Source organism: Glycine max, chromosome 14, assembly GCF_000004515.6.
Source record: "Glycine max cultivar Williams 82 chromosome 14, Glycine_max_v4.0, whole genome shotgun sequence".
Taxonomy (NCBI): Eukaryota; Viridiplantae; Streptophyta; class Magnoliopsida; order Fabales; family Fabaceae; genus Glycine; species Glycine max.
Window position 1 is genome coordinate 40,637,443 of NC_038250.2, and position 23,200 is coordinate 40,660,642.

Genomic DNA, 23,200 nt, shown 5'->3' on the forward strand with positions numbered 1-23,200 from the left:
GGACATTTCACAGATTAGTTAGGCATCATTTTATACCTTTTGATCATTCTGAGCATTCCATTACTAGTGAATCTGTGCATTCTGTTATTGGTGATTTTGAACATCCTGATCTTGAGCATTATAATTTTGAGCATTCTGATTCTGAGCATTCTGATTTTGCACATTCTGAGAACATGGCACAACCTCCACCCCGTGAGAGGACTCTAAGGGAAATGGCTGCACCTGATTTCACCTACGAAAGCTTGTGCATCCAATACCCTGATGAGGATGTCCCATATGTTCTTAAAACAGGACTGATTCATTTGCTTCCAAAGTTTCATGGCCTTGCAGGTGAAGACCCGCACAAACATTTGAAAGAATTTGACATTGTCTGCTCCACCATGAAACCCCCAGATGTCCAAGAGGATCACATATTTTTGAAGGCTTTTCCGCATTCATTAGAGGGAGTGGCAAAGGACTGGTTGTATTACCTTGCTCCAAGGTCCATCACGAGCTGGGATGACCTTAAGAGAGTATTCTTAAAAAAAAAAATTTCCCTGCTTCCAGGACCACAACCATCAAGAAGGATATCTCAGGTATTAGACAACTCAGTGGAGAGAGCCTGTATGAGTACTGGGAGAGATTTAAAAAACTATGTGCCAGTTGCCCCCACCATCAGATTTCAGAGCAGCTTCTTCTCCAATATTTTTATGAAGGACTCAATAATATGGAGAGAAGTATGATAGATGCTGCCAGTGGTGGAGCCCTTGGAGACATGACTCCTGCTAAAGCCAGAAATTTAATTGAGAAGATGGCTTCCAACTCCCAGTAGTTTAGCGCCAGAAATCATGCCATAGTCATTAGAGGAGTGCATGAGGTAGCTACAAACCCATCTGCATCATATGAAACTAAGAAGCTTGACGGCAAACTGGATGCATTGGTTAACTTGGTAACCCAGCTGGCCTTGAATAAGAAATCTGTACCTGTCGCAAGGGTTTGTGGTTTGTGCTCCTCTGCTGACCACCATACAGACCTTTGCCCTTCCATGCAGCAACCTGGAGCAATTGAGCAGCCTGAAGCTTATGCTGCAAACATTTACAATAGACCTCCTCAACCTCAGTAGCAAAATCAACCATAGCAGAACAATTATGACCTCTCCAGCAACAGATACAACCCTGGATGGAGGAATCACCCTAATCTCAGATGGTCTAGCCCTCAACAACAACAACAACAGCCTGCTCCTTCCTTCCAAAATGCTGCTGGCCCAAGCAGAACATACATTCCTCCACCAATCCAACAACAGCAACAGCCCCAAAAACAGCCAACAGTTGAGGCTCCTCCACAACCTTCCCTAGAAGAACTCGTGAGGCAAATGACGCTGCAGAACATGCAGTTTCAACAAGAGACCAGAGCCTCCATTCAGAGCTTGACTAATCAGATGGGACAATTAGCTACACAATTGAATCAACAACAGTCCCAGAATTCTGACAAGCTACCTTTTCAAGCTGTCCAAAATCCCAAAAATGTCAGTGCCATTTCATTGAGGTCGGGAAAGCAGTGTCAAGGACCTCAACCCGTAGCACCTTCCTCATCTGCAAATGAACCTGCCAAACTTCACTCTACTCCAGAAAAAGGTGATGACAAAAATTTACCTAACAATTTCTGTGCAGGTGAATCTTCTTCCACAGGTAATTCTGATTTGCAGAAGCAGCACATTCCCCCTCTTCCATTCCCTCCAAGAGCAGTTTCCAACAAAAAAATGGAAAAGGCAGAGGAAGAGATCTTGGAAACGTTTAGAAAAGTAGAGGTAAACATACCTCTGTTGGATGCAATAAAGCAAATTCCAAGACATGCTAAATTCTTGAAGGAGCTGTGCACTAATAAGCGGAAGCTTAAAGGAAGTGAACGAATTAGCATGGGCAGAAATGTCTCCGCATTGATTGGTAAATTTGTTCCTCAAATTCCTGAAAAATGCAAAGATCTAGGTACATTCAGCATACCTTGTATTATAGGGAATAATAAGTTTGACAATGCCATGCTAGATTTAGGAGCCTCTGTTAGTGTTATGCCTCTGTCTATTTTTAATTCTCTATCTTTAGGTCCCTTATAGTCAACTGATGTGGTAATTCATTTAGCTAATAGAAGTGTTGCCTATCCTGTTGGTTTCATAGAAGATGTCTTAGTTAGAGTTGATGAACTAATTTTCCCTGTTGATTTTTATATTTTGAATATGGAGGATGGATTCTCTCAAGGATCAGTTCCCATCATTCTAGGCAGACCCTTTATGAAAACTGCTAGAACTAAGATAGATGTATATGCAGGCACACTATCCATGGAGTTTGGTGATATAACTGTTCATTTTAATATTCTGGATGCTATGAAATACCCATCTGAAGATCTTTCTGTATTTCGTGCTGAAATAATTGACCATGTTGTTGATGAATACATGAATGATCTTTATTCTAATCTGCATGCCTCTCACTCTTCATGCATTGAGTCTGAAATTGTACTTGATCATATGTCTGAATTTGATGTTGAGAGTGATATTGATTGCATGTCTGGTGGTGGTGTTTTACCTCTCGAGATTGATTTTATAGAGTCAGATAGGACTAACCATGTTTCAGGAAGTACACATACCTCTGACTTTCTTTATGAGGTAAAGGCTGAGAAACCATCTCCTTCTACCACTGTCCAGCCGACCACACCAGAATTGAAGCCTCTGCCATCAAATTTAAAATACGCTTACTTGGATGATAGCAAGAGTTTTCCAGTGATTATATCTGCCTCCCTTGCTGATGAGCAAGAGGAGAAGTTGTTGTCAGTTCTCAAGAAGCATAAGAAGGCTATAGGCTGGACCCTGGCGGACATTCCTGGTATTAGCCCATCCAGATGTATGCATCGAATAAATTTAGAGGATGGAGCTAAACCAGTAAGACAGCCACAGAGAAGACTCAACCCGGTGATTCTTGATGTAGTGAAGAAGGAGATAACTAAGCTTTTGCAAGCTGGAATCATTTATCCTATCTCCGAAAACCAATGGGTGAGTCCCGTCCAGGTAGTCCCGAAGAAGACCGACCTCACAGTGATCAAAAATGAGAAGGAGGAGCTGATTCCTACTCGGGTGCAGAACAGTTGGAGAGTCTGCATTGACTATAGGAGGCTGAACCAGGTTACCAAAAAGGACCATTTTCCCCTGCCATTCATTGACCAGATGCTTGAACGCCTGGTAGGTAAATCCCACTACTGTTTCCTTGATGGTTTTTCTGGTTATATGCAAATTACTATTGCTCCTGAGGATCAGGAAAAGACCACATTCACCTGCCCCTTCGGCACTTTTGCTTATAGGAGGATGCCTTTTAGCCTGTGCAATGCCCCTGGTACCTTCCAGCGGTGCATGATTAGTATTTTCAGTGATTTTTTAGAAAATTGCATAGAGGTGTTTATGGATGATTTCACTGTATATGGATCCTCTTTTGATGGTTGTTTAAATAGTTTGGAAAAAGTTTTGAATAGATGCATTGAAACTAACCTTGTTCTAAATTTTGAAAAATGTCATTTTATGGTTGAGCAAGGTATAGTTTTAGGCCACATTATTTCCAATAAGGGTATTGAAGTAGATCCTGCAAAAATTTCTGTTATTTCACAATTGCCTTACCCCTCTTGTGTGCAAGAGGTGCGATCTTTTCTTGGTCATGCAGGATTCTACAGGCGCTTTATAAGGGATTTTAGCAAAGTAGCCCTTCCACTGTCCAACTTGTTGCAAAGGGAGGTGGAGTTTGACTTTAATGACAGATGCAAAGAGGCTTTTGATTGCCTCAAAAGAGCGCTGACTACCACCCCCATCATCCAGGCACCCGATTGGACAGCCCCTTTTGAGCTTATGTGTGATGCATCAAATTATGCATTGGGGCTGTCCTTGCTCAGAAAATTGATAAATTGCCCAGGGTGATATATTATACTTCTAGGACTTTAGATGTTGCCCAAGAGAATTATACTACTACTGAGAAAGAGCTTCTAGCCATAGTTTTTGCTCTTGAAAAATTTCGATCTTATTTGCTTGGTACCCGCATTATTGTTTATACTGACCATGCAGCTCTAAAGTACTTGTTGAAGAAGGCTGATTCTAAGCCAAGGTTGATCCGATGGATGCTCTGGCTCCAAGAGTTTGACTTGGAGATCCGTGATAGGAGCGGAGCACAAAATCTAGTTGCTGATCATTTGAGTCGGATCGAACGTGTATCTGATGCATATTCACCTATTCGGGATGATTTCCCGGATGATCATTTGTATATACTGTATAGTATTTCTGACTCTCTTTCTACTCCCTGGTTTGCTAATATTGTCAATTATTTAGTTGCTTATGTTTTTCCTCCCTTAGCATCTAAGGCCCAAAAAGATAAAATTAAAAGTGATGCTAAGCATTTTATTTGGGATGACCCCTACTTGTGGAAATTGTGCAGTGATCAGGTCATTAGACGGTGCATTCCAGATCATGAGACTGACTCAGTCCTGTAGTTCTGTCATTCTTCTGCATCGGGAGGTCATCTGGGTGTTCAAAGGACAGCTCCCAAAGTTCTTGATTGTGGTTTTTATTGGCCCACCATCTTTAAAGATGCGTGGAACATCTGCAGCACTTGTGAGCAGTGTCAGAGAGCAGGCAATACACTTACATGGCGACAACAAATGCCTCAGCAACCTATGCTATTCTGTGAGGTGTTTGATGTCAGGGGTATAGATTTCATGGGTCCTTTTTCTGTCTCTTTTGGTTATGTTTACATTCTCCTTGCAGTTGACTATGTTTCAAAATGGGTGGAAGCCAAGCCCACTAGAACTAATGATGCTAAAGTTGTTGCAGACTTTGTCAGGTCTAATCTGTTTTGCAGGTTTGGAGTACCTAAAGCAATTGTTAGTGATCAAGGAACCCATTTTTGCAACAGGACAATGCATGCCCTGCTTAAAAAGTACGGGGTGGTACACAGGGTATCCACACCATACCACCCCCAGACCAATGGACAGGCAGAAATTTCTAACCGGGAAATCAAGCGAATTTTAGAGAAGATTGTGCAACCAAGCAGGAAAGATTGGAGTACCAGGCATGATGATGCTCTCTGGGCACATCGGACTGCCTACAAAGCACCCATAGGAATGTCTCCTTATCGGGTTGTCTTTGGAAAGGCATGTCATCTTCTAGTGGAAATTGAGCACAAAGCTTACTGGGCAGTGAAGACTTGCAACTTCTCTATGGATCAAGCTGGTGAGGAAAGAAAGTTGCAACTGAGTGAGTTAGATGAAATCCGCCTAGAAGCCTACGAGAATGCCAAGTTCTACAAAGAAAAGACCAAGAAGTTCCATGATAGCATGATAGTTAAAAAGGACTTCATGGTTGGGCAAAAAGTGTTATTGTATAATTCTAGGCTTGGACTCATGAGTGATAAGTTGAGGTCTAAGTGGATTGGTCCTTTTGTTGTTACTAATGTTTTTCCTTATCGTACAGTTGAGATCAAAAGCGACTCCACAAACAAGAGCTTCAAGGTCAACGAACATCGACTTAAGCCATTCCTCACGAACCCTTCTTTAGTTGACGTAGTGGTGGAAGAGACTTCCTTACTCCACCCTACTCTTCCTCCACCATGACTTAGGGAGTTTTTCTTTTCCTACCTCCTTCTTTGATTTTATTACACTTGTCCGATTCTCTTTGATGATTTAATTGTTTTTAATCTTTTAATTGTGCTACATTGAGGATAATGTGTTGTTTAAGTATGGGGGGGGGGAGTGTTCTTTGGTTTTGCTAGTTTTGTTGGTTTTGTTAATTTGTTAGTTGTGTTAATTTGTTAATGTTGTTAGTTTCGTCGGATTTTTAGTTTAATATTTTGGGTCAATTTTGTGTGCATGTACGACTTTGCATGTTTTTCTTTGAATTATAGGATATGTTCAAGAAATGGGTAATTGTTTTGAAAATAAAAGTTCTTGACATTTTGTGACTTGAAATCCTTGATTCTCCTCTACATGTCATGATAGTTTTGAAAGCTCAATTTGAAAGTGATGAGTTTAACTTTGTGAGAATTTGAGCCATCCATCATCATAATCATTTGGTGTGTTTTGCCCCATTGATTGCTTGCACAATAGCCTTGGCTTGATTCTTGTTGATGCTTCCTAATTCACATGCATATTTGGAAATGATTGAGGCAATTTTGTTCTTATAAGCTTCTAGCCAAATGGACTTACCTTGAATTAATTCCTTTGATAGCCCTTTTGAGCCTTGTTTCCCTTTCCTTGTTTTGAAGCTCACTACAAGCCTTAAATGAAAAACCATGATATCACCATATCCTTAAGGAATTTTGGAGCTTTGGAATTGTTTTGGGAATAAGTGTGGGGGGTTTTTGTTTCATTGGATAACTTGTTTTGTTGGCTATGCTTCATGATGTATTTTGGGCCATACTTGATGTACATTGTATATTGGTTAAATGTTGGACATGCTGAATGACATGTTGTTTCTCAAAGGCTATAGAGTAAAAAAAATATATATATATTCAAAAAAAAATCGAAAAAAAAGAAAAAGAAAAGCAATAAAGTTGAGTGAATAAGATCTTAAATGGCACAAGAATGATGAAACTGTTGGTTCTACTCTTCATGTTTAATTTTTATCTTTACTTCTTTTTATTTTCTTATTTTTTTTCTTAATATGCACTTATTCCCCATTGCTCCTCTATTCCTTTGGGATTTAGCCACTTATTCCATATTTCTCCATACCTTGTCCTTGGCCCCATTACAACCTTAAAAGACCTTTTGATCCTCATGTGCTTGTGTTTGTGGGTTGATTGTCAATTTTAGAATCTTGCCAAGTTTATGTGGTGTTTGCTTTCATGGGTGCTTTGAGGGTAAATGGTAGCCTAGACACTTGAGAGATAGAGTGTATATCTTGTGAGGCTTTATCACTTTTCATTCTTGAGCTGATTAACTATTTTGCCATGATTGGGTTGCTTGGATGATTTTCATGAATGTCTTGACTTTTTGGATCTCTTTATGTTAGATGTTACCCATTCCTTTCATTCCTTGATGTTCATTGAGAAATATGTGAATGTTTTTGTTTTTCTCTCTTTGATATCCTTGGATTTTGTTCTTTCATTTTTCCCAGGAGTGCAAAAGGCTAAGTATGGGGGGTTTTGATGTGCCATCATTTTCTTCTATTTTCTAAACCCTTTTTGCACCATTTTAATTACTGATTGGTCTTAATTGTCAATTAATCAGGCAGTTTTATTATTTGGGCTCATTTAGCTAATTTGATGTTTTTAATCTAATTTCAGGAATTAATGAAACATTGGGCTTAATCCGGATTTTGGTTATGGACTTGAAGAGGGCAAATAAAGCAGCGCTTACCTTAGTTAATTTCTAATTAGGAAATTTCGCAATTTTATTTTATGTTGTTCAGTGTTTATTTCGTTTTGGGCCAGAGTATTGTAATAGGGCCCAGTGACTTTGAGTGACTATTTTTAAATAGTAGCCTTGGGATTCGTGCAAGGCTATTCTGTTATGCTATTCATTATTCAGAGCTTTTGTTTTAGGGTTTTACGTTTTTCTGCTTTGATGCTACTGTTCACGTAATGCAATTTTACGTTTTCTGCTTCTAATTACAATTTCGTTCTTGCTTCTTCTTCTACTCTCATTTACGTTTCTGTTTCATTTACATTTCTATTCATTTACGTTTCTGTTCATTTACATTACTGCTTCATGTTTCATTTGCGTTTTCTGTTTGAATCCATGGAAGGCTAGATTTTCTGGTGTTGTTTCCTTTTGAGGACGAAGCCCAACTCTCTTTGAGGTTTCGCTTGTAATGTGGTTTCCTGGCAGTTTTCCCTTCACCAGTTATCCCAAATTTGTGAATATTAATCAATGCACGCTTCGTGTTCGATTAATTGCCTCTGAGCCTAACTTGCGTTCATGCTTAATGGACGAAGGGCTAACTGGTGTATGTGGTGCCTAATCACGTATTGAAAACCCTAAGTTGATTTTCGCTTAGTAAATTGAAATAGGGTTGGATTAAGTGGTTGACTGTTAGGGACAAATTCTCCATAGCCCAGGATAAGAGAATGGCTTCTGAATCAGAGGAAACAACCCGTTTTTAATATTAGTAGTTTCGTATTCCAGTTTACTTGTTCTGCTCTTTAATCACAAAACAAATAAACCCCCCCCCCCCCAATCGTTATTGTTACTGCAAGTATATTATGAACATTTGGTTTGTCACTGCTTGTTGGGAAACGACCTAGGATCACTTCCTAGTTACTGCATTTTCATGTTTATTTGATTCGGGTACGGCCTCGATCAAGAAGCTCCAAGCAAATTCAAACTGCCATAACTTTTAACTAGGATGTCTGACTGCGACCCATAATATAACGAGACCCTCGAAATTGATTACGGAAGCTCCAAGCAAATTCAAATTGTCATAAATTTTGAATCGGATGTCTGATTGCGGACCATACTATATCGAGAAACTTGAAATTGAACACGAAAGCTCCTGTCAAATTCAAATTGTCATAACATTTGACTCGGATGCCTCAATGCGGACCATAATATATCAAGGCGTGCGAAATTGAACACGGAAGCTCTTGTCAAATTCAAACTGCCATAACTTTTTGTCTCGAATGTCTGATTGCATACCATAATATATCGAGACGCTTGAAATTGATTACAGAAGCTCCGGGAAAATCGAAACAACCATAACTTTTGACTCAGATGTCTGATTGCAACCCATAACACATTGAGACCCTCAAAATTGATTACAAAAGCTCTAAGAAAATTCAAATTGTCATAACTATTGAATCTGATGTCTGATTACAGACTATAATATATCAAGAGACTCGAAATTGAACACGAAAGCTCCTGGAAAATTCAAACTACCATAACTTTTGACTCAGATGTCTGATTGTGGACCATAATATATCGAGACACTTGAAATTGAACATAGAAGCTCCTAGCAAATTCAAACTGCCATAACTTTTGACCCGGAAGTCTGATTGCGGCCGATAATATATTGAGATGCTCGAAATTGAACATGCAAGACCTAGAAAATTCAATCTGCCGTAACTTTTGACTTGGATGTCTGATTGCGGACCACAATATATTGAGACCCTCAAAATTGATACGGAAGCTCCGACCAAATTCAAACTTGCATTACTTTGGACTCAAATATCTGATTGCGGACAATAATACATCGAGACGCTAAAAATCAAACACAAAAACTGATGGCAAATTGAAACGGCCATAACTTTTGACTCGAATGTCTGATTGCGGACCATAAAATATCGAGACGTTCAAAATTGAATCCATAAGCTCTTGGAAAATTCTAAATGCCATATCTTTTGACTCGGATGTCTGAATAAGTGTGATTTTTCGTATTTTTTCCTTTTATCCAAATCACTTGTTCCTTTTTTTCTAACTTTTTTCCAGATGTCTAGAAAATTCAGTAAAAATTTCAGCTCAAAATTCGAACCAATTCTCAGTAATTTTTACAAGTTTGTATGTCCAAGCTGCCAGCACCAGCGATTTGTTTCTTTAAGCATGGTATATTGATTGCCTTGGGCTTACTTTCAACCTTCCTATGTATGTTGAACTCACTAGGATTGTTTACCACAGTTTTAGGAGTTCAATATTCAGTTAGGATCAACATTTCAGCCAGCAATTCAATCACCAAAACTCAAATTCACAATAGACACAATCATAAGGAAACCTAAAAGTTCAAGAAAAGGTTCACAATCAAAGACTCTCTAAGAATTTTGCATGAACATGTTAAGGACTAATTAACATGAAAGATTTGACTCAAATCAAATAATAGGCTAAAAGAATTTCATACACTCATGAATAGATGAGTTAGACAAAGAAACAAGAAAATAAAATTCAGCACAACATAAGAAATCTTATGTGACAAGTTTCATGACTAGACATGACTTCTATGACAAAACTACAATAGGTGAACAAGTCACTCTAGATTTTTGAGGTTTTCTTCTACTTTAATATTTTTGTAAGAATTTTATGGTTTAGGTTTCAGCCACAAAAAATAACAAGAAAAAACTCAAAGGAACCTAAACTCAACACAATTCATGGTTCAAGAACAAGAACAAGAAATTTGAATCATAGAAAATCAAATCTAGCTTCTATAGCAAGTTTAATCGGTGGAAACTCTAAACAATCATGTTAACAACATTTAGAACAAGACATGTGAGGAGATACATGGAGAAAAATGAAGAAACAACAATGGAAGAGAAGGTAAAGAAAAAAAATTAATGGAGGTTTAAGGAGCACCTACTTGAAGCTCTTGTGCTCTGATTACCACTTGATGGAAGCTTGCTTGTGGGGCTTCTATGGAGGCTGGATCTTTGAGCTTCAATGAGGTCCTCTAATGGTGATTTTCCACCATGGAGATGCAGTGGAAGACAAAGGAGAAGAGGTGAGAGGAGGCGTCATCCACTAGGGAATAAGCCATGGAAGAAGGAGCTTCACCACCAAGATGAGCCTTGGATAAAAAGCTTGGAAGGATGCTTCAATGGAGGAAAAGAAAGAGGGACAGAAAGAGAGAGGGGGGAGCACGAAATTGAAGGAATAAAAGAGGGAGAGAAGTGGAACTTCGAAGTGTGTCTCACAAGACTCTCATTCATCAAAGTTACAACAAGTGTTACACATGCTTCTATTTATAGACTAGGTAGCTTCCTTGAGAAGCTTTCTTGAGAAAACTTTCCTGAGAAGCTTCTTTGAGAAAACTTCCTTGAGAAGCTAGAGCTTAGCTACACACACCCCTCTCATAACTAAGCTCACCTCCTTGAGAAGCTTCCTTAAGAAGATTCCTAAAGAAGCTAGAGCTTAGCTACGCATACCTCTCTAATAGCTAAGCTCACCTCCTTGAGATGAGAAGCTAGAGCTTAGCCACACACCCCCTATAATAGCTAAACTCACCCCCATGACAAAATACATGAAAATACAAAAAAAATCCCTACTACAAAGACTACTCAAAATGCCTTGAAATACAAGGCTAAAACCCTATACTACTAGAATGGCCAAAATACAAGGCCCAAATGAAGGAAAAAACTATTCTAATATTTACAAAGATAAGCGGGCTCATACTTAGCCCATGGGCTCGAAATCTACCCTAAGGCTCATGAGAACCCTAGGGCCTTCCCTTGGATCTCTGGCCCAATCTACTTGGAGTCTTCTATCCAATACCCTTGCGGGGTAGGATTACATCACTCCAAACCATGCACCACATATCTTTATAGGTCCAAATTGGATTATATGATAATGAAAAAAATTGTTGCACTTATTTCTATTTATAGAATCTTTATTTAATAAAATAAAATTATTAATATTTGATACTAATAGTATGCATCATATTAATAGATGATTTTCTTATTTTTTTTTAAAAAGTTATATATACTATTAGTTGTGTGTGTGGAGTAGGGAAGATGCATCAAGAAAAAAATCTAAGGACAAAGCATCTTGAATCTAATACATTGTAACTAAATTAGTTTGGGTTGTGTATTCCATTGGCACATTGTGCATAAGTAGGAGCTCTGATAACCTCTTTCTTTCCAAGATACAGAATGGTGAATTAATGTTCTCCATCCCCACCCATTGGATACCAGTCAACACCAATTTTTTCCTCCTTGTTTTATTTTTATTACTTATTTATGTTTCATTTTAGTTTATCTTTCTTTATTTTAATTTTTCTAATTTTGTAGTTTGCGTCATTCCACATTTGAAAAAAAAAACAAAACAAAATAGAATAAAACAGAAGACAATATTTTGGGCCAAAAACCCAATTTTCAAATGCCCAATAAAAGCAAAGAATACAAGCAGATCTAATTAGGGATTTATATCCTACACCTCCCTAATCACATCCGACACCTCCCATTTTTTTAAAAAACCCCAACCTACCCCTTCTTCCTTTTCTTTCTCTCGCAACACCTACACACCTTTTCGTTCATTCTTCTATTCTTCCCACAAGGCACCCAGTTTTCCAGTTCTTTTCTTCTTCTCCAACTCCTCCTCACCAACTATTCTTCTCCAACTCAAGTCTTCTTCCAACTCTCCACGCCAGAGGTTCTAGCACAGGAATACCTCTCGTCCTCCAACTTTCCATGCTAGGTAGGTCGCAATGTGTCACGTTTGGACATATTTCCTGAACGAGCTTTCCAGAACGATTTTCATGGCTTTCAGAATGACCATTTCAGACAAAGGTTTTCTGGAAACACCTTTTTCAGAAGCAAGCCCATTTTGGAAAGCTTGTTCCAGAATGCACTTGTTGCTTCCAAAAAGGCCTTTCCAAAACACCTTTTTTTGGAAGCAAAAAAATTGTTCCAAAAAACCCTATTCTGGAGGCACTTGTTTCTTCTGGAGTGGGCTTTCCATAAGCCCAATAGTACTTTCTAAAACCCCCTTTTTGAATTATCATTCCTGGAACTGTTTTTGCTCTCGTTCTAGAAGGTTTTTTGGTTACGGAATGTCTAGTCCATAAGCATTTTTTTCTGCTTATGGAAACACTATTCTAGAAGCATTTTTTGGTCACAAAATGGTTGTTCTGGAAGCTATTTAACAATTAATTAAGTTTGATTTTGATATTTTATATTTTTAGTATTAGTTTGTATGGAGGATGATTACTTCAACAAGATGTCTAATGAAGTTGACATGAATATGGATCATACCATTAAAAATGAAGGCTGTAGCAATTTTTTTACAACTACAAAGGTAATTTTACTATGTGTGATTAATAGGTAGTTTATTTAATTGTTGATGTATTTAATACTTGGGAGGTGAACTTTGACCAAAAAAATGTTGTATGTTGTTATTGAAATGGGTTCGAGAGGTTGCATTTGAGTTGGGTTTTTTTGTTGTCATTTTGAGGTCAAACACAGGAAGACAACCTAGAAGGAAGACATTTGTCATCTTGAGATGTGAGAGAAGTGGAAAATATAGACAATACAAAAAAGATGTAAAGACGGTCACCAGGACTAGAAAATGTGATTGCCCCTTTAGGTTGAAAGGAAGACCACTAAAGACTGGTGAAGGATGGGTTCTTAGGGTTTTGTGTGGATCTCATAATCATGATGTTGCTGAGACATTGGTCAACCATCAATATGTTGGTCACCTAACTTGTAATGAGAAGACAATACTTACTAATATGACAAAAAGTATGGTGAAGCCTAAAAATATTCTTCAGACATTGAAAGAACACAATGACAAAAATGTCACCACCATCGAACAAGTGTATATTGCCAGAACTACATATCGGAGATCTCTTAGAGACCTCAAAATAGAAATGCAACATTTAATGTATTTGTTAGTGTGATATGTATATTCACTGGCATGTAATGAATGACAAAGAAGTTGCACGTGACATTTTTTGGACACATCCTGATGCGGTACGTACAAAACCAACATGTATAAGCTACCTTTGTTTAAGATTGTTGGTGTTACTTGTACTGGGCTGACATTTACTATTGCTTTTGCTTATATAGAAGCTGAAAGTGAAAAAAACTTTGTGTGGGTACTTGAAAGGTCCATATGCCTTTTTCACAAACATGATGAATTGGCAAAAGTAATTGTCCTAGACAGACATCTAGCTTTGATGAATGCAGTAAAAATTGTGTTTCCTAATTCACATAATTTGTTGAGCCAATTTCATATTGATAAGAATGTGAAAGCAAAGTGCAAACAACATGTAACTCCCAAAGAGGCCTAGGATTAACTGATGGAGGCTTGGATTTCTGTTATGGATTGTCCTACAAAGTTTTCCTATGAAGATCATCTGACAAAGTTTGAAGTTGTTTGTGCACCCTGACATAAGTTTGTTGCCTATGGGAAAGATACTTGGTTGATCCCACATAAGGAAAAATTTGTGAAGGCATGGACAGATAACGTGATGCACTTGGGTAACACAATAACCAACAAGTATTTAACTTATAACCTATGGTTTATTAAACTAGTATTTGTATACAATGTTCCTTTTATTGGGACGTTTGTCTCAAACTTATTTTTTAGGGTTAAGTCTACCCATTGGGCATTGAAGCAATTGCTCCGAACTAGCATGGAAGACTTGTGTAAATGTTTCGATGTGTAGATGCAATTGCCTTTGGTGTTTTGATGATGATCATGATGATATGATGCAATTGATGAAAATGGGATTTTCAAGATTAAATTCAAGACAATACTTCAAGATTACAAGTCACAACATCAAGATGATCACTAGTATATTAGGAAGCGAATTCCTAATTGAATTAGCAAAAGGTTTGGCCAAGTAATTTAAATTAAAAAAAGTGTTTTTCAAAGGATTTACTCTCTGGTAATCGATTACCAGAGGATGTAATCGATTACCAGTGGCCAAATATGTTTTATAACAGCTACTAAAATTTGAATTCGAAATTTTAGACTGTGTAATCGATTACACAATTTTGGTAATCGATTACCAGCAGTTAATAAACGTTTTAATTCAAATTTTAAAAGCTGTAATCGATTACACAATTTTTGTAATCGATTACCAGGCAGGATTTTCAGAAAATATTTCTAAGAGTCACAACTTTTCAAAGGCTTTATTCATGACCACCAATGGTCTATATATATGTGACTTATAACACGAATTTGCTCAGAGTTTTTCATAACAACAAGTGTTTATCCTCTCAAAGAGCAAAAATCATTTTATCCTCTTAAGAATTCCTTGGCCAATTCAATTGCAATTCATTAAGGAATTATTTGAGTGCTCAATCTGTAAAATCTATCTCTTTCTAGAGAGATTCATTATTCTTCTTCTCCTCATTCTCTAAGGGATTAAGAGACCGTGGGTCTCTTGTTGTAAAGGAATTCTAAACACAAAGGAAGGATTGTCCTTGTGTGTTTAGAACTTGTAAAAGGAATTTACAAGATAGTGGAACTCTCAAGCGGGTTGCTTGGGGACTGGACGTAGGCACAAGGGTGTGGCCGAACCAGCATAAATCTGAGTTTGCACTTTCTCTTCCCTTAATCTCCTTTGTTTATTATTGCTTTATATTCATATTCAAATTGTTTTATTTGAATCAATATTTAAGAAGTTCATTATTAAGGGAATTTATAACTTGAATAAAAAGTGAAATAGATTTTTAATTGGGGAAGTAGTTTGGAATATCTTAATTCAACCCCCCCCCCCCCCCCATTCTTAAGATATCTGAGACCACTTGTCTAACAAGTGGTATCAGAGCTTCATTCTTGTATAAAGTTTAGAAGCTTCAAGAAAAAAATGGCCTCAGCAAACTCCTTATTTCCAAAAGGGAATTCTATCAATAGACCTCCAATCTTTAATGGAGAGGGTTACCATTACTGGAAAACCCGAATGCAAATTTTTATTGAGGCAATAGACCTAAATATTTGGGAAGCCATAGAAATAGGACCTTATATACCCACCACAGTAGAAAGAATTACAATAGATGGCAGTTCATCAAGTGAAAGTATAACTATAGAAAAACCTAGAGATAGATGGTCTGAAGAGGATAGAAAACGAGTACAATACAATTTAAAAGCCAAAAACATAATAACATCTGCCCTGGGAATGGATGAATATTTCAGGGTTTCAAATTGTAAGAGTGCTAAGGAAATGTGGGACACTCTTCGATTAACACATGAAGGAACTACAGATGTTAAAAGATCTAGGATAAATGCACTAACTCATGAGTATGAATTATTTAGAATGAATGCAAGTGAAAATATTCAAAGCATACAAAAGAGATTTACACATATAGTAAATCATCTAGCAGCCTTAGGAAAAGAATTTCAAAATGAGGATCTCATAAACAAGGTGTTAAGATGTTTAAGTAGAGAATGGCAACCCAAAGTAATGGCCATTACTGAATCAAGAGATTTGTCTAACATGTCCCTTGCCACTTTATTTGGAAAGTTGCAGGAACACGAGATGGAATTATTGAGATTACATCAACATGAAGAAAATGACAAGAAAAAAAAAAGGAATTGCTCTTAAAGCATCATCCTCAATTCAAGAAGAAAGTGATCAGGAAAATGATCCAGATGATGATGATGATCTAAGTCTTTTTGTAAAAAGATTCAACAAGTTTCTTAAAGTAAGAAGAAATCAGAGGCGACCCAATTTTAAATCAAATAGAAGGACAGAAACTTCATCCTCTACTTAAAAATGCTTTGAATGTAATCAACCTAGACATCGGAGGGTTGATTGTCCCATCTTCAAGAAAAAGATGGAGAAATCTGAAAAGAAAAATCTTAGTGAAAAGAAACTGAAGAAAGCATACATCACATGGGATGAAAATGATATGGAATCTTCTGAAGATTCAGAAAATGAAGAGATAAATCTCTGCCTTATGGCTAAAAGTTACGAAAGTGATGACAACTGTCGCAACCTACCCTTCGGCGGGAGGGCGACGCGTGACTCGCGGGATGCGTGTTCCACGAAAGGAATACGCGCGGAGTCGCCACCAACGTTTATTTGAGGAAAACGTCGGAAAAACCGGAAAAGACGCGATCTACGAACTTTTAAGTGAAAGGTTCGGGAGTTGTATTTACGCACGGGGAAGGTATTAGCACCCCACACGTCCGTCCCAAGGGACGGCAGCCTTTAATCGAATGTGCAAACATGACTTTGATTTTTATGTTCCCTTTTATGTCCTTATATCCTTTATATCCTTTTTATATTTTTTTCTTTTTGTGGTCGACAAGGGTGTTTCCCTTTGCTCCTACGTATTCCTCAATTTGCGATGAGGAAATCAGACCTACGTAGTTCTTTCGGAACAAAGTGTTTGGTTAAGTTGTTTTTGTCTTTTTTTGCAAAATATGTTGTTATTGAACAAAAGGTCATTTAAGGTGTTGGACCATTAAACGGTCTTTTGATTTTGAAAGGAGAGAAACGTTAAGGCGTTGGACCATTAACGATCTCTTGGGGTGGTCGACAAAAGTGGGGCTTTTGCTCCTACGTATCCTCAATTGCGATGAGGAAATCAGACCTACATAGTTCTTGCAAAAGCGGTAAAGTCACATGTTGATTTTATGCTTTTGAACGGTCCATGTTAACCGATAAAAGCAAAGAGGACCGTTTAAGGCGTTGGACCTTAAAACGGTTTTTAGTGATTTTTTGGAAAAAAACTTGATTTGTGAGTTGATTTTAGTCTTAGTTTCACTTTGGTTATTAATCAATTCATTCAAGGAAACTTCCAAAGAAAAACGTCCGATTGATTTTTTTTATTATTTTATTCAAAGATATTTTGATTATTTTATTATTATTTTACTTTTTTTGGTTTAACCGAGGTTATAGCGTGAACGATCAGTTAGATTTCGTTTTAACAGTGATTAAACGAGATTACAACACAAATGATCGGTTGAAATTCATTTTATCATTTATTAGATGAGAAAACGGCTTAAATAAATGGTTAAAGCACGTTAAAAACGGAAGAAAAGAAAACTGAAAGTAAACGAAATTAAAGTGAAAGTACACAAAACAAGAAATGAATTGAAAGTCTCGAATTCGAAAACTTACCCGTTGAAGAACGAAGAACGAACGAAGAACGGATGAAGAACGGTGAAGAACGACGAAGAACGATGAAGAATTTCCACAGAATCGCTTACTGAAGCGTTACGGAAGTACTTCGACTTGATTTTTCTTCACGAAAACGTGTTTTTGCCCAAAATAGCCGAAATGCATAGCCAAAGGGGTCTTGAACATTTTGAAACAGCTCCCCCCTCCCCTATTTATAGAAAAAAAAAGAGGTGCTTGCCGCCCAAAGACTTAATGAAGAAGATTTCTAAGCGCACCCGAATTACTAAGTTCACCCCCCTTTTCGTATTTTACGGAAAAGTTACGGAAGCCTTACGGAACTGTTTTCGAATTTGATTTTCATCTTTTTTCTTTTCCCTTTTACCAATGTTAAGTGGAATATGCTTACCCAAGGTTTTCGGAAATTTTACGGAAGTATTACGGAAGCCGCGGAAGCCCCGAAAACCATTTTTCAAAAACGTGGAGGAGCTTGCCGCCCAGTTGCTTCCTCCTTAAGCAACCCAACTTCCAAAATGTTCTGGAAGGGCCTAGATTTGAATTGCTATTTACACCCCTATCTTGATAAGTTCACCCCCCTTACCTTTTTTGGTGATTCTTTTTTCGTAAAGTTACGGAAACTTACGAATCTCGTAACGATACTTGTTTTCTTTCCGTAATGTTACGGAACCTTGCGGATTACATAATCATCCCCTTTTTGACTTACGGAATGTTACGGAATCTCACTTAATTATGCAACGATGCTTCCATTTGATTTCCGGTGTGTCACGGAAACTTACGGATTGTGCATCAATATTTTTTGGTTTTCCGGCATGTCCTGGAATTTCACAAATTGCCTAATGATGGGTGCCAAGCACCTCACAAGGACCAAAGAAAGGTCGCATGTCATCAAGCAAAGGTCCCCGGACGAAATTAGGGTATGACAGTTGCCCCTCTTTACTTGTCTTTTATTGGAGATAAAAGGAAAGTAAAGATAAGACACTAATTTCGTTCCTCTCGATTTGACGAGAGTCGCGGGTGACCGTAAAATCTCCACATGCAAATGACTTGTTGTTCCCGGATTTTCACAAATTGCCTAATGATGGGTGCCAAGCACCTCACAAGGACCAAAGAAAGGTCACATGTCATCAAGCAAAGGTCCCCGGACGAAAATTGGTGTATGACACTAATTTCGCTCCTCTCGGTTGACGAGAGTCGCGGGTGACCATGACTTGTCGTTCCTGGAATTTCACAAATTGCCTAATGATGGGTGCCAAGCACCTCACAAGGACCAAAGAAAGGTCGCATGTCATCAAGCAAAGGTCCCCGGACGAAAATTAGTGTATGACACTAATTTCGCTCCTCTCGGTTGACGAGAGTCGCGGGTGACCATGACTTGTCGTTCCCGGATTTTCACAAATTGCCTAATGATGGGTGCCAAGCACCTCACAAGGACCAAAGAAAAGTCGCATGTCATCAAGGAAAGGTCCCCGGACGAAAATTAGTGTATGACACTAATTTCGCTCCTCTCGGTTGACGAGAGTCGCGGGTGACCATGAAATTTCCACATGTAAATGACTTGTTGTTCCCGGAGGAACAAAAGGTGCAGAAGACTATGTCAGCCTCTACATGCTATCAAGCGTTCTGTCTTACAGATAGCAAAAGAATGTTTATACGGATAACCACTCGGGTATTTCCGCGTATCATCGGGCCCGCCGCCTCTGGATGATACAAGGGTGCAGAATGACCAAATTTGGTCTCTGCTTGTCATCGGGCCTGCCGCCTCTGGATGATACAAGGGTGCAGAATGACCAAACTTGGTCTCTGCTTGTCATCGGGCCCGCCGCCTCTGGATAACAAAAGGGTGCGGATAACCGTAAGGTATCTCGGCGTATCATCGGGCCCGCCGCCTCTGGATGATACAAGGGTGCAGAATGACCAAACTTGGTCTCTGCTTGTCATCGGGCCCGCCGCCTCTGGATGACAAAAGGGTGCGGATAACCGTAAGGTATCTCCGCGTATCATCGGGCCCGCCGCCTCTGGATGATACAAGGGTGCAGAATGACCAAACTTGGTCTCTGCTTGTCATCGGGCCCGCCGCCTCTGGATGACAAAAGGGTGCGGATAACCGTAAGGTATCTCCGCGTATCATCGGGCCCGCCGCCTCTGGATGATACAAGGGTGCAGAATGACCAAACTTGGTCTCTGCTTGTCATCGGGCCCGCCGCCTCTGGATGACAAAAGGGTGCGGATAACCGTAAGGTATCTCCGCGTATCATCGGGCCCGCCGCCTCTGGATGATACAAGGGTGCAAAATGACCAAACTTGGTCTCTGCTTGTCATCGGGCCCGCCGCCTCTGGATGACAAAAGGGTGCGGATAACCGTAAGGTATCTCCGCGTATCATCGGGCCCGCCGCCTCTGGATGATACAAGGGTGCACGTCACATGACCTCAGGGTCAGTATGACAAAGATTATGGGGCGGCCGACAAAAGCAAGGCTCTTGCTCCTACGTATCCTCCAATGAGGAACTCAGACCTACGTAGTTCTAGATAACTTGTGAGACTTGAAAAGTCTCCATCGGAAGATGCTGACATCTCCGGAAAGGGCGCAGATGACCATATTGGCCTCTGCTCGTCAATCACACTTGGGGTGACTGAATGACGAGGTGCGGATAACCGTAAGGTGTCTCCGCGGGTTACCAGCTCTTGGGTCATGGCAACAAAAAGCGGTGCGGTCGACAAAAGCGAGGCTCTTGCTCCTACGTATCCCCCAATGAGGAACTCAGACCTACGTAGTTCTGGATAACTTGTGAGACTTGAAAAAGTCTCGGTGTTTTCTCCACTAAAATGCAAACATGCTTTAGCAAAGAGACAAATATTCCAACTGATTTAGAGCAGCATATGCTTTTTTGAGTGAAAAACAATGCGTCTACCGGAGAAGGAGAGTCTGCTGATGAAATCTCCCATAACCATAAATGAGATTTTGGATGTTAGCATTTCGTTTCTAAATGACCATTTAGAGGAAACACTGGGTTCGACAAAAATAGAAGAAATCCACTCAAAGTGTATCAATCTCGCACAGGTAAGTGTTTCATCCTAATTCCGAACCATAGATATGTCATGACTTGACTTTGCAAATTATTTCCTATCAAATCAAAAATTACATGTGTGATCATGGATCAAATAGGACTTCCCTTGGGAATGGGTTCTTTTGGGGAGTTTTTCGGCTTTTGATTATTTTTTTGCCTTTTCCTTTTCTGTTTTGGTTTTGCGCGAGGCGAACAAGTCACCGACGCACAGGATTTTGGTTGGTAATCAAAGGGAGAAGACCACTTTAGGTCATGGTTTCCTTTTCTTTCTTTTGTTCATTTGGTGACAATTCTGTATTGTTCAGATATTGTCTGGTCAAAAGACCTTTCTGCACATTTCTTCTAGTTTCTTTGACCAGGAGCTTCCTTCTTTTTTACTTTCTCCCATTCTTTGGTTGGGAATTTTCTTTCTTTTCTTTTTTCTTTCTCCCACTCTTTGATTGGGAATTTCCTTTCTTTTCTTTTTTCTCTTTCTCCCACTCTTTGATTGGGAATTTCCTTTCCTTCCTTTTTTGCTTTCTCTTTGATTGGGAATTTCCTTTCCTTCCTTTTTTGCTTTCTCTTTGATTGGAAATTTCCTTTCCTTCTTTTTTTTTTGCTTCCGAGGGTAAGGTTTATGGTGAGTCAGGATTTTGGCTCAAGGCTTGTAGAATGGCTAGACATGATACATGTCAAGGTTTGGTTTGGTTCAAGGATAAAAAGGGATGCCCCACATTATTTCCATGACACAAATGCAAAAATGATGATTTGGAAATTTTATGCAAAACTGGTTATGCATGCACCTATGCGGACACTCAAGTGTCAAATTTTTATGGTCATGTGATGCTAGGGCTCAGGATTCATTTCCTCTATTTTAGTCAACCCAACGTTTCCAAAATATGTTCTTTTATCAATTTGTGCATTCCCCGAGTCCATTTTGGGCATCTGGGAAAATCTTCACAGCATTCACCCTTCCGAGCTTGCGCTTGTTTTATTTAAATCCCCAGGATCATGAGCAACTAGGTGCGTCCTACTATAAAAAGTGATCAAATAACAAGCATAGATTCAAAAGGTACTAGGTTGCCTCCTAGCAGCGCTTCTTTAACGTCTTTAGCTGGACGCCTTATGACTTGTTGGTCACGGACCTAGTACTTCGCTTACCTTTGGCTTTGGACTTGGTCGCCTACTGGTCGGCCATGTGTCGTAGGCAACACTCTAACCTTTTTATGGATGAGCTGAGGTGAACTTTAGAGGTGGTGGCGGTGTGTCTATTGCCCGCTACCGGCCATCCCAATGTTGCTGTGGTGTTTCGCCCTGCGCCTGCCTGGGGACGCAGTACTTCTTGATGAAAGCTCGATTAGTAGGGGGCCTGATGCCCTTGCTGGAGGTTACAGGTACTCCGTAGAACTGACAGAGACCCGTAATTAGAGCTTGACAACTCCAAGACCCTGTTGGACTTCTTCGGGTCCACTGGGTGTCTTGCAGGCGCGATCCCTGCAAACAATAGATGAAATCAGAAATCAGTTGAGCGATGTGCATACTTACCTATGATGACATAACCTTGCCGGGGGGGTACGGGCACCCTATAGGACTGATAGAGGCCCGTAACCAGAGCTGGAAACCCCAGGGCCCTGTTGGACTTTTCTGGGTCCACTGGGTGTCTTGTGGGTGCGACCCCTGCAAAAAATAGATGGTATCAGAAATCAGTTGAACCATATGCATACTTACCCATGTCGGGACGACACAGACCAACTGATACTTTTGCAGGGGGTGATTGGCATTGCGGTCGCTGGGCAGAATGTTGCTAAGTAGCAACGTCATCTATATCTATGTAAGAGTGGTCATGTTGGTGCGCATGATCCGCACTCGTCTCTTTGCAGCGGCACAGGTGAAATCTTGCCCCGGTATGCATAGTAGCTGTGTGATAGCCTCCCTCTCTGGTTGTGCTCGCACAGTTGGCCTTCCTCCAATATCAGGGGGTGGCCCAGGAACCGTTAAAAGGAAACTACTGGCCCCTTAACCGGAAGTGCAAGTCTCGGTTAAGCATTTAAGGACAGAGGACCTTAAATTCTCTTAAGGTGCGGATGTGGAGCACACTGAAAATGAGGACACGTAGCCCTCTAAAGGTAAGGGCGTGCAGCCCTCTAAAGGCAAGGATGTGTAGTCCTCTGGAGGTGAGGGCGTGCAGCCCTCTGTTGGCGAGGACGTGTAGTCCTCTTCAAGGTGAGGGCGTGTAGCCCTACGAAGGTGAGGACATGCAGTCCTCTGATGGCGAGGGCGTGTAGCCCTCTGAAGGTGAGGACATGCAGTCCTCTAATGGCGAGGGCATGTAGCCCTCTGAAGGTGAGGACGTGTGATCCTCTAAAGGTGAGGGCGTGTAGCCCTACGAAGGTGAGGACATGGAGTCCTCTGATGGCGAGGGCGTGTAGCCCTCTGAAGGTGAGGACATGTAGTCCTCTGATGGCGAGGGCGTGTAGCCCTCTGAAGGTGAGGACATGTAGTCCTCTGAATGGTGAGGGTAACTAGTACCCAAGGTGAGGGCGTGTAGCCCTCTCAAGGCGAGGACATGTAGTCCTCTGGAGGTGAGGGCGTGCAGCCCTCTGATGGTGAGGACGTGTAGTCCTCTCAACGGTGAGGGTAACTAGT

At 39.9% G+C, this 23,200-nt stretch overlaps 1 non-coding gene across 1 annotated transcript; it reads right to left on the minus strand.

Moving 5' to 3' along the window:
• Positions 1 to 553: 553 nt before the first annotated feature.
• On the minus strand, positions 554 to 660 carry LOC112999407 (small nucleolar RNA R71). The gene has a single exon (XR_003264594.1). It is a non-coding gene; the product is annotated as a small nucleolar RNA R71 (small nucleolar RNA).
• Positions 661 to 23,200: the final 22,540 nt, after the last annotated feature.